Below are 14,870 nucleotides of genomic sequence, written 5' to 3' on the forward strand. Positions count from 1 at the left end.
ACAACAGTTACGTAGTCCCTGCCTGCCTCCTTGCCTGATTACTCAGAATTGCCGACCCCCAAAATGAGTGGAGACTAGGCATTTAAAATTTGTTTTGGCTGACCATTATTGATTTACCAGTTTTGCAACTGGATCTCAAATTCTCTGCCCTAGCTCTTTTTTTCTTCGTCCTCTAAACTTGCATCCAGAATATTCTATATTGTAGATAGGCAGCATTTTAGACCTCCAGCTGGAGAAGCAGGAGGGTCATTGTGTATCCATTGAGTGGTAATACATAAGTGGGCAATAGCCATTGCGATGAACACAACTCTATATCTGACCTCACCCTTTTATTTGTCCCAGTGTTATCTGTTAACCCCATAAGAGCTGGGGTAATTGACACAGAGAACCCTAAAACCATAGTTAAAAAAACGGCTCAAGGTCCTGCACATAAAACATCCATTTTGGGGCAAGAGTAGAACATATGTAGGGTATCAGCAGCTTGTAAACCAATTCTGTCACATTTCCCTCCACTCATTCCAACCCATTTAGCTATCTTTGCTGGGGTGTAATAGAGATCAAAAACAGACATTTAGGTGCCGATTCCGATCCTGGAAAAACCGGAGTGTTTTCTCCGTCCGACTCGTACCCGGGAAAAAAACATTACAAACATGCAAGTACGATTCGCACGGAAACACCATTTCCGTATGAACTGTAAAAAACACCGACCGACGAAAATATCCATACAAATGTGATCCGGGAAAGCGCCGACGTGACGTCGGGAGGCATGCAGCCTGCGTTTCACGAACCAGGAAGTACGAATCGCACCCACAGCAGTCCGGACGGCAATATTTTTCCGGCACTTTTTGCCGGGAAAGCGAAGTACGCCGTGAAACAACCAGATTAGGGGGCCCGGTACGCGCTGTACCCCCCCAGCCCCCGTAAGTATGCGCCGTACCCCCCCAGCCCCCGTGAGTTTGCGCCGAACCCCCCCCAGCCCCCGTAAGTATGCGCCGAACCCCCACCCGTGTATGGACACTAGTGTACGTACGCACCGTACCCCCACCCATGTATGGAAACTAGTGTACGTACGCACCATACCCCCACCCGTGTATGGACACTAGTGTACGTACGCACCGTACCCCCACCCGTGTATGGACACTAGTGTACGTACGCACCGTACCCCCACCCGTACATACACGGGTGGGGGTACGGTGCGTACGTACACTGGTGTCCATACACGGGTGGGGGTACGGTGCATACGTACACTGGTGTCCATACACGGGTGGGGGTACGGTGCGTACGTACACTGGTGTCCATACACGGGTGGGGGTTCGGCGCGTACTTACGGGGGCTGGGGGGGTTTGGCACGTATGCGGGCACATGTCTCCATGGTTGCTATGGGAGTTCGGTCCGTACGGTGCATTTTCCATACGGTTGTAACATCGGACGCACGGGACGGATCGTACTTGCGCAGTCGGACTTCACTTTTCACATTTGTACGTAAAATCGTCCGGGATGTGTCGGACACTTTTTCCAACCGAGGACGTGTGGGGAAATTTTCCCAATGCGATTCGTATGGACTTTTTCCCATGCGAATCGTACTTGGCAGTTTGTACTCTACTTGTACGATTCGTACGGTAAAAAGACCGGATACGAGTCATACGGGGAAAATTTTTCCAGGATCGGAATCGGCACCAAAGTGTTGGCTCTTGAGACTTCCAGTTAACAGCACCTGGTTCGCCAATTCCATCGAATCCTCAATATAAATTGCTTCCTTTCCAAGCCTACTCTCCCATTTTGCATTCTGAGCATCAATGTCATTTGGGGAAGCTTGAATCAAAATATGGTAAATTTTCCCAATCCGGGATTTACTCCTCACTGTCTCCACCAAGGGTATCGTTTCTAATATCAAAGCAATCCTATTCCCATTTCCCCCAAGAAAGCCTATGTATCTGCAGATATTTTAAAAAACCGAACTCTTCCTGTAGGTTCATAAATGACAAAAGCTGGCCTTCCCTACACAGGTCACCCAAAGAAATAATCCCATTTCTCCCACACCTTAAGGTGACTTGATCCTGAAAAATTGGTGAGAGGATACCTTGAGCGAAGAGTGGAGTATATACATTCTATTTTGGAATCTTCAGTTTCCACCGTATCTGTCTCCATACTCTATAAGCAGCTTTCAGTATTTAAAATGTTGTCTTTTTGTAATAGCTGGGTTCAAGTATCCTGACCAAGCAACCCTTGGCTTCGTTCACCAACCCTATTTCATATGTAGTCGGTCTGACCTCCAATGAAGTTTCAGCCTTATCCCCCACTAGTAGAATACCCAGGTGTTGCAGAATAGAGGCCTACCCCCCGCTGTCTTGGAAGGGTCATCCATTTGGCCACCCTCGTTGGTCTGCGATACCCCCATAGGAATATATAACATATCCGCTCTATCCTTGGTAAACAAAATGACGAAAATTCTAAAGGGACAGTTCTAAAAACATATACAAGTTTTGGAAGGACCGACATTTTGATAACATTACTTCCACCAAATAAAGAAAGATGAAGATGGTCTAGCCTCTAAAAATGTTTTATTACATATTTACATTATCCATTATTGGGCAATATTCAAATAAAGATTTTTGTCTAAAGCAGCTGTGATTTTGCCTCCCAGATAGGTTGCCTCTTCAACAACCGAGAGGCCTGTAGATCGAATATTCCCTGAGCAAAGAATCTGGGCTGTCTCTAGATTTAATTTATCTCCAGAGAGGATACCAACTGTTCATCTCTGGTAGTGCAGAGACGACATCAGTAGTGAGCACCGCGATGTCGTCCGCATACGCCAGTGCTCTATTGTCGATATAATTGATCCTCACAGCATTGATATCAATATCCAGCTCTAGTTTTTTTTAGAAAGGGGTCAATATAGAGAGCGAAAAGCAGAGAAGAGCACGGACACCCATGCCTAGTGCCTTTGCTGATATCAAAGATTTGAGTCCTGACCTGAGATGCGAATTACAGCTTTCCGTGATGGGTATAATGCCTTAATTGCCTGAATAAATTCCCCACAAATTCCCTTCCACTGTAGGAAAGACCCCACAAACTGCCAGGAGACCCTATTAACGCTTTCTCACCGTTGAATAGGACTATTCCTATAGGTGATTCTGTGGCTTGAGCCCAGTCAAGAAGGGCTATGACACGGCATACATGATCTTCCGTGTCCCTGCCGGGGATAACCATGTGTTGACTGATTGAAACCAGAGGGATTACAATCTTAGCCAACCTGGTTGCAGTATTTTATAATATATCTTGCTATCACAATTTATAAGTGATATGGGTCTTTATGATGCTGGAGTCAGGTTAGGCTTCCCCCTTTATTTTACTTTGACTACAGCTGTCTTCTGCCTTGAATTGTGGACATAACCCCTTTGGGACAGCTGGAATATTTGCATTACATCTTGCTGAAAAGACTGTGAGAATGCTCTATAAAACTCTTGGCGAATGCAGTTGAGGCCGGTGGCTGTTAAGGCAACCTCCAGTTCTTCCCAGGTGATCGAGGCTGCAAGGATTTCATTTTGAATATGTGTGATCTCCATTGTTTCTAGATCTTTAAAGAAATCTTCCACAAATGTTACCCCTGGCGAAGCCACTCCCTCGGTATACAGCTGTTTGTAATAGTTTTCAAATACATTCAATACTTCTACCGGAGAGTCTCAAATTTGATCTAGATGATCTCTAATCCTACAGATTCGGTTGTTCACTTCTCCCTGACGTAGGTGTTTTGCCAAGACCTGCCCTGTCCTTTCTCCCAGTTCATATAGTTCAGAGCTATACTGCAAATATTTGGCTGCCACCTCCGATCCAAAATGTTGATGGATTTTAGATTTAGTAATCGCAATTGCCTGTTGATTATCATCGATATTTCGTCCCTCAATTACTCTCCCCATAAGTTCAAACTCAACTTTCCTTAGCTGCTCAAACCATTTTCAAATTTCTTCCTGTAGCGCTTTCTGTTGGTAAATTGAGAAGCTCAGGGTCTCCCCTCAAACCCCTGCTGTGAAACCATCCCAGTCTATGGTTACAGAGGCCGTGCCTCTTTTAATATCAAAGAATTCCGCAATCCACATACCCATATGATCAAGATATGGTTGATCATACAGAAGTTTCCTTTCAAAGATCCAAGGCCTCTGAGCTCTAATAACACCAATCAATGGAAATACAGCTACTAGAGAATTATTATCTGAGATGATCCTCGGAAAGCTCTCGATTTTAACTATTTTAGGCAATTGGTTAAGGACAAAAAAATAGTCCAGACGGATTAGTTTATTATGAGGGGCCGAATAAAAGGTGAATCCTGGATCCGCTGATCTATGCTTGCACCAGCTATCGACTAAACCATGTTCTCTCACCAGGCCTTGCAAGGCCTTGAAGACCCTTACTTTCCTACCCTGGTATGGTAGATCAGCATTTAAATTAAAATCGCTGTCTAAGTGGATATTAAAGTTGCCACAGAGAATCAGGGGACATGGCCATAAGGCAAGTTTGACACTTAAGTAATTCAATATATTGGGATCATCTAAATTAGATCCATAAATAGAACAGATCGAGATAGAGGCCTTAACTGCTAAATTATATTCTACGATAGCCCAGCGCCCCAGCGCCTCAGCGCCCCAGCGCCCCAGCTTGTCTTCTTTAGTTTGTTTACAAATTCCCATGCCATGTCTTGCTAGGATCGCTACCTCTCTAGTTGTTGCAGCCTGTCGAGTGCATGCTAACATATTGAAGCCTAAGTCCCTCATCTACCATAGCTTACTCCAGGGTATGTGTGTCTTCTGAAGGCACACTAAATCAATGTGCATGAATCGGAGACTCCTAGCCAACATGCCCCTTTTTTTATCATTGAGGCCACATATGTTTAATGAGCAAATACAAATTTTACCCACCATCCTTGTACATAAAGTTCTTAATACGGGATCTCTACATAGGGTACACTTGGTTGTAAGTAACCTTATAAATAATTATATTCCTCCTAAAATGAATAAGAGTGTCATGACATATCTTAGAAAAAAACAAATCAACTGCTTAACACCCCTCCCTTTTCTTCCCCCCAACATCTTTGTTGGCCTCTCCCACCCCACTCTGCCTCTGCACATCCACCCCTCACAAATGGCTAGACCTTCCAGGTTCGGTGATGGAGTGGGAGCTCTCCTGCATTACCCCCGACCGCAATTCTATCAATAAGGCCCAAGACAGGCAAAGAAGAAAAAAGGGAAACAAAAATATGGCTAGAGAAATAGCATCACCATTGTTGATCTCCCCAGCATACACAGAGTTTAATCAAGAGATTGTAAAAACTCTTTAGCTTGACTTTCCGATGAGACAAAATGAGGGGTTTTCCCCCAGATTACTTCAAGTTTGGGGAATTCAATAAAAAGACCTGAGCCCCCTTATTTTGAAAGGGTTCAATCAGTTGACGAAGTCGCCAGCGACGTTCCACTGTGGAATGGTAGTAATCTGGCATGACAAAAAAAATATGCCCTTTAAAAGACTGCTGCCAGTCTGGCTGGGCTAGATCATAAATTGCATCACAAAGGAGAACATTCCCTATGAAGATCAGAATAACACAAGGTTTACTTCCAGCTGACAGTGAAGGTTTCCTCTGCTTAAATGGGAACCTTTGTGCACGCTGTATTTCTTGAGCCCAGTCCCAATTTCCTAACTCAGGGAGAGCTCCTTTGAGAAGATAGGCAGTACATGATAAAACATCACCCCCCCTCAGCCCCCTCTGGAATGCTTAATACCCTTAAGTTTTTCCTTTTCATTCTATTTTTGAAGTACTCCATCTTTCATCGGGTGCCTGACATTTGATTTTCCAGTGTCACTGTAATTTCTATATGAGTTCAGGCTTCATTTTCCAGCGTGTTCTCTCTGCTCTCCACCTCGTTCATTCATTCCACAAACTCAGAGCTGGTCTGAGAGATCTTACAAATGGTTCCCCCCATCTTCCTACAAGCTGTCAGGACTATCCGACTTTCAATGTGTGTTTCTTCTCTGTGGGCCATGATACTTTGGTATATAGACTCCAGAGAGATGGGTTCAGCTGCTCCTGCAGTATTACCGGCTGCTGCAATGTTTCCTTCTAATACTGGGGAGATGGAGCAGTCCCAGAGGAGACCTCGGGTTTTTGTTTCATTTTTACTGCCTCTATCACAAGGATTCCTCCCCTTCTTAACTGTGGCAGCATCGACTGAAATTTCATCTTGCCCCCGACTCAAATTGCTAAAGTCCGATACATGGCCCTGACTGCTTGAGTCAGACCAGTCTGAAATGTCTGACAGAGAGAAAATGTATCCCTGCCTTATGCTCCAGGCCCCCGGTTGACAGCACTTAGAACATCCACCTTAACAATAGGACCAGTCAGCTGGCGTAACTCGTATCCCCCAGCTGTGGGTAGATCATCTTCATTCTGTTGGAGACATACCCCCTTACCACCAGATCCTGCTTGAGCCTGCGCTGCCCCATGCCCCACTGAATTTTCAAGGTTTAAAGCCTGGCTCACCTCAGAGTCCGAGGGAGTCAGCTGTAGCGGTGTCTCCAAAAGCATACCTCCTGCCTGGTGTAGATTGCTGGAACCAGTTCTTTGGTCTTGTGGGACCAAGTTTGCGGGGGAGGGTCAGTGGCGTAACGAAACTTGAGGGGGCCCCCCTGCAAAGTACATGGAGGGGGCCCCCCATTCTCCTCGCCAGTCAAGAGCCCTCAGGCCAGCGACCCGCCATACTGCAGGGGCTCACCCCAGCCATAAAAAAGGATTCTGGTTCCTCTATTGGTCACATCCGCTCTCTCATCGAGCGATTTACATACATCAGTAAATGCTGCTGCGCCCTCCAGCAAAGTTACATAACACTGCCCCCAGCCGGCCCACCAAACACATCCTCCTACTTGATGAGCCACCTTCAAGCGAAGCCCGCTCAGTTGACCACCTCCAAACACAGACTACTGCCGTCGTGCCTGCTACTAACTCATCCATTACACTCTACCCTCACCCCTATGAAACCCGCAATTATGCTTTTCTGCCCGCCTTTAAAACCACCCCTCGGATGTCACTGCAAACCTGTGACCGCCGCCTACTGCTCCCCTGTCCATCACCCACAGAAAGAATGATGACCGGTCACCATCTAACCACTGCCTACCAGTAAAGACAGAGCCTTTCAGCTGCTGGCCTCCCCAATGCCACTATGGAAGTTTTAAAAATGTTGAACAATCTCTGCAACTGACCACCTCAAAACATTTCTTCCTGCTAGCCTATACGGCATCAAAGCCGTTCCTGCTACTTTTCATCCTCTGCATGATGCACACAATAATATCAAATGTACAAAGGGTCAGATTTTTGTTTCCTTACGCCAACATTAATTTACACTATGTACCCCACTAAACCATACCTGCTGTCAAAGGCAAACCAAATCCCATATGTAGCACCAGTCAACAAGTACCCCAAGGACAAACACCAGAGAGAATGAGCGATTCATGAATTAAACCTACAATGACAACGTAGCATTTCCCCACCAACTGTCAGCCCAGCGAAGTCTGCAACCGCACAGTAGCCATCAATACCAGCCACGTCTAAAGTGCATTTCCACTTCCTTTCTTTGGCAGCTCCTGATACATATACGTATGCCTTCTGGGCGCCATCTACCACAGACCACATCATTCTTTGTGTCCCTAAGACTAACCGAATGCTGTCGGTGAACGCTTCTCTTCCCCCTTCTTTACTAATAACTAATGGAGGATAACGAAAAAAATATATAGTATTTTCTTATGCAAATAGCGTATCAAGCACTTGCTGCCCGCAGTCCTCGCCAGATCCACCCAAATCAATATTCTGCTATCGCACCATCCTGTCACCCCTATTATTATCTGAAGATATTTTTTTATCCCTTCCTTGAACTGGGAAAAGCAATACTTTGCACAAAAACAAGTCCTTTAAAACCTTTGCTACTTACAGACTCGCAAAGCACTTCCTTGTTTTACTAACTGTTGTAAAGCAAACGGATAACTCATTCTAGGATTGGGATTATTGTTTAGAGGTGTGGAAGTTAATACTGAGACATAGGATGATTTTTTGCATACACTCGTTCTTCCCTGCATGCGCACACAAAGCAACATTACAATTTAGCTAAACAAATTGTTCAGAAATGTACCGGAAGGTAAAGAAACAGCCCAAATAATTTTTACAAAGAAAAATAGACAATCGTCAACTTTATACCCCATGACATAAAAGCCTTAGTGTGCACAGCTTGCTCAAATCCACGCTACCTAATTCTACCAAACTCAGCACATTTGAACATCTCATAATTCCATGCCACACAATTCAACTATAAATAATTTAACCCTACATTCCATACCACATAATTACAATCCTAAAAATGAAAAAAACATATATTTCTACTTCACTCCATACCACATAAGTCCACATCACATAAACCTTCGTTTTACCCTAGTTTCTGTGCCATATCTGGAACCTGAGACACCGGGGTATACACCTCATATCAAGTCTGTACGTGGGTTATGTTCTCCGATGACGTATCACTGATATATGCAGCTGATGTGTACCACTATTGAATGTACTATCTGTTATAACTATCTGAAAGATCTATATGATGTACAATGTGTCTAATGTAAAAATGGCAATAAAAATAAGTTTAAAAAAAAAAGTCCACATCACATAATAACATTCCACACAACTTAATAGCACTCCAAACCACATAATTACACTCCACACAACAAAATTTAAGTATACATAATTCCACTTCAACCTATATAAGTATACGTCACACAACATATTTACACTCAACTTTAAAACACAGAATTACCCTCCACAAAATACAACTCTGCAACATGCTACATAATTCCACTCCGCACAATTATACACCACACCATGCCACATAATTCCACATGTCTCACAATTCCACAATTCATCCCCACACAATTCATCACACATAATTACTCCACATAATATCACTCAGCACCCCATAATTAACCTCCACATAATTATGCTCTCATCCATATTGCATAAATACACTCCACATAAATCTAGTCTATGCCACGTAGCAACATTCCACATACACTTGTTCTTTCCTGCATATGCACAAAAAGAAACATCACAATTTAGCTTAACAAATTGTTCAGAAATGTACCGGAAGGTAAAGCAACAGCCAAAATTATTTTTACAAAGAAAAATAGACAATTGTCAACTTTATACCCCATGACATAAAAGCCTTAGCGTGCACAGCTTGCTCAAATCCACGCTACCTAATTCTACCAAACTCAGCACATTTGAACCTCTCATAATTCCATGCCACACTATTCAACTATAAATAATTTAACCCTACATTCCATACCACATAATTACAATCCTAAATATGAAAAAACATATATTTCTACTTCACTCCATACCTCATAATTCCACATCACATAATAACATTCCACACAACTTAATAGCACTCCAAACCACATAATTACACTCCACACTACACAATTCAAGTACACATAATTCCACTTCAACCTATATAATTATACGTCACACAACATATTTACACGCAAGTCCAAAACACAGAATTACCCTCCACAAAATACAACTCTGCAAAATGCTACATAATTCCACTCCGCACAATTATACACCATGCCACATAATTCCACACGTCACAATTCCACAATTCATCCCCACACAATTCATCACACATAATTACTCCACATAATACCACTCAGCACCACATAATTAACCTCCACATAATTATACTCTCATCCATATTGCATAAATACACTCCACATAAATCCAGTCTGTCACGTAGCAACATTCCACATAACTACACTTCACACCATGCCTCATAATACCACTCAACATAATTTTCACCCAGAAGCGAACACTTCCACGTCACACATTTCAACTCTACACATTTCCATTCCACACCACATAATTCAACAACAAACTACATAATTCAAACCAACAACAGAATTACATAACACACCACATACATCCAATCTACACCACAAAATTCCACATCATGCTATAATATTTAACAGCCCACCACATAAGTAAACTCCACTACATACTACTCCACAACGCCAAATACCATTCCAGATAATCTCATTCCAAGACACACAATCCCACTCCATGACACACAATCCCACTCCACATAATTCCAGTACACTCAATACCACACAATTACTATCCACATAATTACATTATTTCACTACACAGATCCAATCCACACAATACAATTCCACAACTAACAATTCCAATCCAAACCACATATGTCCACTTGACACCACACACATTCACTCCACTCCAAGCAGAAAACACATAGGTAAAATACACTGTCCTTTACAATGTCAATAGCTCTAACTCTCACAAATGCAAGACCAATTGCATTGCAAATGCTTGTTTACCTTCCAATGCGACGGAGCAGATCCTGTTCATTTTTTTTATTTTTATTTATTTTATGGAGTTTTATATAGCTCGAACTTGACCCGTATCGGGTATCATAGCGCTTTACATGAGCACCAGTTGCGTTACATGAGGACACATTCATATTTGTTAGGCACAGGTAGATTAAGTGATTTGCCCAGAATCACAGGATGTTCAGCGTCATTGTTGAAACTCGAACCCAGTTCCCCAGATTCAAGGTCGACCGCCCTAGCCGTTAGGCCAACTCCTCTCCCAAGTATGAGTAAGAATAGGCATAAGAAGGGCTAAGCAGAAGAGCTGAAGTATTTAGATGTAAAAGTAGTGGAAGGTAGGTTCAAGTAGGAGTATGCAGGAGTAAGAGTGCAAGTAGGAGTAGGTAGGACTAAGTTAATGGTAATAAGGGCATTGGTAAATACGGTAGCAAAAGTAAGAATAGCAGTTAGAAGACGTAATAGGAGTAAGAGGAGAAATGAGTAAGAGCAGGAGGAAATAGGCGTAATAAATTGTAAGTGGAAGCAAGAGTATGTTGGAATAATAAAACGTAAGAGTGGGAACAAATATGAGGTGTAAGAGAAAGGTAAAATTAAGAGGTTACGTAGCACAGTAAGAGGAAGTATGCAACATATGAGTAGAAACAAAAATCAGCAGTAGGCATAAGTAGGAAAAGTTAGTAAATTAAGTGCAAGATTAATGAAAGTAAGATTGAAAGAGACCAAGATGAGAAAAGAAAGACGAAGACAGCAAATCCTTCCATATTCTTCTACGACTCCAGTGCTAACAAAGCATGACATGCTTTTCATTTTATGTACACATCAGATGAAGAGCAAGGACCTTCCATTAAGCGCTATTGTAACACGCTTCAGTTGGTAACTTGCGTGCAGCTGAAATAGGTACAATTTATGTGTTTTATAGCGCTCACAAACAGCATAAGCGTGTTTCTTGGCACTATTTCAACAAAAGTTAACACTATGCCACTGGCAGAGGTGCAATTTGTTTTATTAATGGGTTGCACACAGACCGGTCTCTGTGACGTGCTGTTCGACGAAAAAGTGCAAGAAATGACTTCTTAATACCACGTGAGCAGCACTTCAGAACTGTTTGGATAAAGCTTAGCCGATGCCCGGGAGCCGAATAGTGATTTTTGTGTGTCTCTGGCGCCCAGTAGCAGTGCGTTTACCCCGAGGGCCACATTTGGCATGTTCTGATTTGAACTCACCATTATAGAGAGAATGTAATACTAGGTCATTTATTGTCACATGCAACAAGGGTTGTCAATCCCGGCCCCCTTTCTCTGTAGTCCCCGGCACCTGTTTAGAGGTGGACAGGAAGGAGCCCTCTCTCCTTCCAGCACAGCAAGCAATACCACAGAACAGCGCCAAGACCAACACAAACGGCTCCCGGTAGCTCAGCTCATGTGCCCCGGTAGATGTGAGGCTGTGAGCTGATGAGTAAGAGGTTTAGGAGCAGGGTGAGGAGCTGGCAGCCTACACCAGGGTGGAGCAACAGCACCGAGGCATCTACAGCAACAGGGGACGGGTCTCCTCAGCTCCGAAGTGTGAGGCCAGCACATGGGAGCCATGCAGCGGCAGCCAATGCTTGTGAAGCAAGTAATCAAGCATTGGCAAAGGTAAAATAAAACCAAGCTAGTGCCAACTAACACGAAGGGTGGGACGGGGAATGGTAAAATTGTGTAGTGAGGACTCCCTTAATACGTACATACATTGTTAAGTTAGCATAACCACGTTAGATGTTAGAAAGCCATCTTGCTGCTTTTGCGCACAACACTGCGTTTACATGTTATTCTTTAAACAAACTGCTGACTCGAGCCTTGCCTCACACGGGAGCAATCTGTTGTTACCATCCCGAGCTCTGCGCAGCGCCCTTGGTCTGTACATGGTGTGACAAACAGTCTGGGTTGTTACACAATGCATGTTTTCCACTCTAGGTTGATCGACCCACTATTTAGCCATAACACACGGGCAGCTGCAAATACCTGGAAGTTGGTGCTTTTAATATTGCAGACATCATAATTAATATTCAGACCGAAGACGAGCCTTCCTGCGAGAAGACTCCTGATGCTCCTGTGATGTGATTTCACTAAGCTGATCTTTGAGGTATGGGGTCCCCTATTCAAGCCTAAGAGACCTTCTACTAGCCTAATAATAATATTAGCTTCTTAGTAAAGGGAAGGTGGTAGTATCCACTGTCATTATAACATGATCAACCCTTTTATATTCTATGGTATTGTAACGATGCTGATGGTTTTGATTTTAATCATTTGTCTGCTTGTATTAGCCAAAGTACTGCATCTTCACCGTGTCTCTGTTGATTCTTGTTGTGGACTGATGTGAGAATAATATACGAACAGGTATTTCCGATTCCCACCATTCCTGAGAGTACACTGAGTAGCTTGTTCTGGGTTGTCTTTTCATTGGGATCTCTGAGCCAAATCTCGGATAACGAATGGGACACTTATGCTAGCCGGATACTGGGTTCTGGGTTCTGAGGTGAGTTTCTGGTACACCACAATTCACTGAGGTCCTGGGGTTCTTCGCATAGTTCTGTGTATAAGCAGAATCCCTGCAACATGGCGCACCTAACGTTTGGTCTATGAGTTGAAACGCCTTAGTAGTGCTGATATTAGTCCACAACACCCTCATTCTTGTTTCCGGATAACAAGTCTGACGGATTTAAACCTACCTATTTCTGTTGATATAGGTTTCTTCAAGCTTGATCATTAAAAAGGTTATTGAACCCTTTGTGCTACTGATTATTTCGAGTGTAGCTTGTCCTTATGGCGGTAGATATTGCGGCGCATAGCCGTGCAGCTCTGAAACGTCATTTGACGCAGTATGGGGTGCCGGACACTGGTATGAACGTCATCTTCGTGGTAGGAGCCGATGCGGCTCATCCCATCAGTTGTTCTACTCTTGGGTGACGATTCCGGCGGTGAGTGAGGATGATAATACCTTTCATTCTTACACTGCCACTGCCGTGCCAGCGAACTATACACCGTATAGGACACAGGAAATACCAATATCTGCTTGGCAGCATCTTATTTGGTTTAATGGCGCCCTTCCCCATGTGGTTATACCGCCGAGAATGGGCCCCTTATCGATTGCAGGGGCCACTTGGTCGGTACTAGCCGGATTTACGCCTCATCCCCGTTACCTCACGGTGACGGTGGCTGAGTTGCGTGTACTGCACACTGCCCTTATTACGGTATATAGGGCGTTAGTGCAGTACGTGTCGCGCAATATGCAGGCGGGGGCACCTGCTGTTGTTGGACAGCCTACTGACCACCACGCGGTAGTCATTAGTCCTGTTATGGTTAATTCTGTTATGGGCAAGCGCCCCCAAACTAGGGATGATTTCCCCTTTTGGCTTGACCAAATAGAAGCGGTATACCCGAATACATCTCCTGTGGAGAAACACAGGATCCTTAACATTAGTTTGCCTAAAGACTTGGTCCCCGATGTGGATGATTGTGTAAACTGGGGCAAGGTCTTTGCAGCGACATACGCGCAGTGCTTTGGCACTCCGTCTATGATGATGCTGCCCTCCGTTATTAAACGTGTTCAAGAGAACCACGGTGCGGAGTCTGCGATAGAATTAGGAATGCGGCTCCTCGGACAGTTTGACCTGGTGGCTACCATGATAATGGGTAACCTTAAAGGTGATGCGTTGCAGTTCCAAGTTCGTAATGAACTGAAGAAAGTTGCAGAAGAGGATAAGCCGCGGGAATTTGCGAAAATAATCTCGTGTGCATACAGAGATTTGGGTCGTAGCTCTTTAGGAGTTAAGCCTGTGGTCAAAATTCCCGATATAAAGGAGCTGGGTAAGGCGGAAACCTCTGGTAAGGATGACCGTCCAATCTTTCAGAAACAGAATTGGCGGTCGAAACAACAGGGAAAGCATCAGCAGAAACAGGGCTCTCGGCCTGCCTCTCCCGCTCAGTCAGGTAGTGAACGCACTTATGATCTACGTGATCGTGCTACTATTAAGTCTCCTGATAGATTTCAGGTTTCTGAACAACGTTCTCCTCGTTCTTCACAGGAAACATCGGCTTCACAATCCGGTGGCGGAGGCGGTGGCAAAGGTCGGGGTGCTCCACAAACACGTGAACAGCCCCGACAGACTGAGGGTAAAGGCAAGCAGGACGATTTTGCACGACAAAGACCCCCGTTTCAGAAGAAGAAAGTGGCTGCTCTGACGGCGAGGTATGCCTCAGATAGTGCGGACACAGCTTCGGAACCGGACATGGGCGCTGACGCTACTGGACAGCGCGGCGGAAATTACCATAGTCCGTCAAGCTCTGCGTCCATTTCTGGCGGCGACAGCAACTGATATAATGGTTACTGTTGAAACAGCTGACACCAGAGTTGCTCCCCCTGACAGACTTTATGAAATAGTCTTACTAATTGAGGGTGACATA

General features: G+C 44.2%; 1 protein-coding gene across 3 annotated transcripts in view; it reads right to left on the reverse strand.

Annotated features, from left to right (window-relative positions):
* Nucleotides 1-14,870, reverse strand: part of LOC146788641 (putative cation-transporting ATPase 13A4) — a 750,103-nt gene that overhangs the window by 490,513 nt on the left and 244,720 nt on the right. The window lies entirely within an intron of this gene.

This window comes from Triturus cristatus, chromosome 11 (genome assembly GCF_964204655.1).
Source record: "Triturus cristatus chromosome 11, aTriCri1.1, whole genome shotgun sequence".
NCBI classification, from domain to species: Eukaryota; Metazoa; Chordata; class Amphibia; order Caudata; family Salamandridae; genus Triturus; species Triturus cristatus.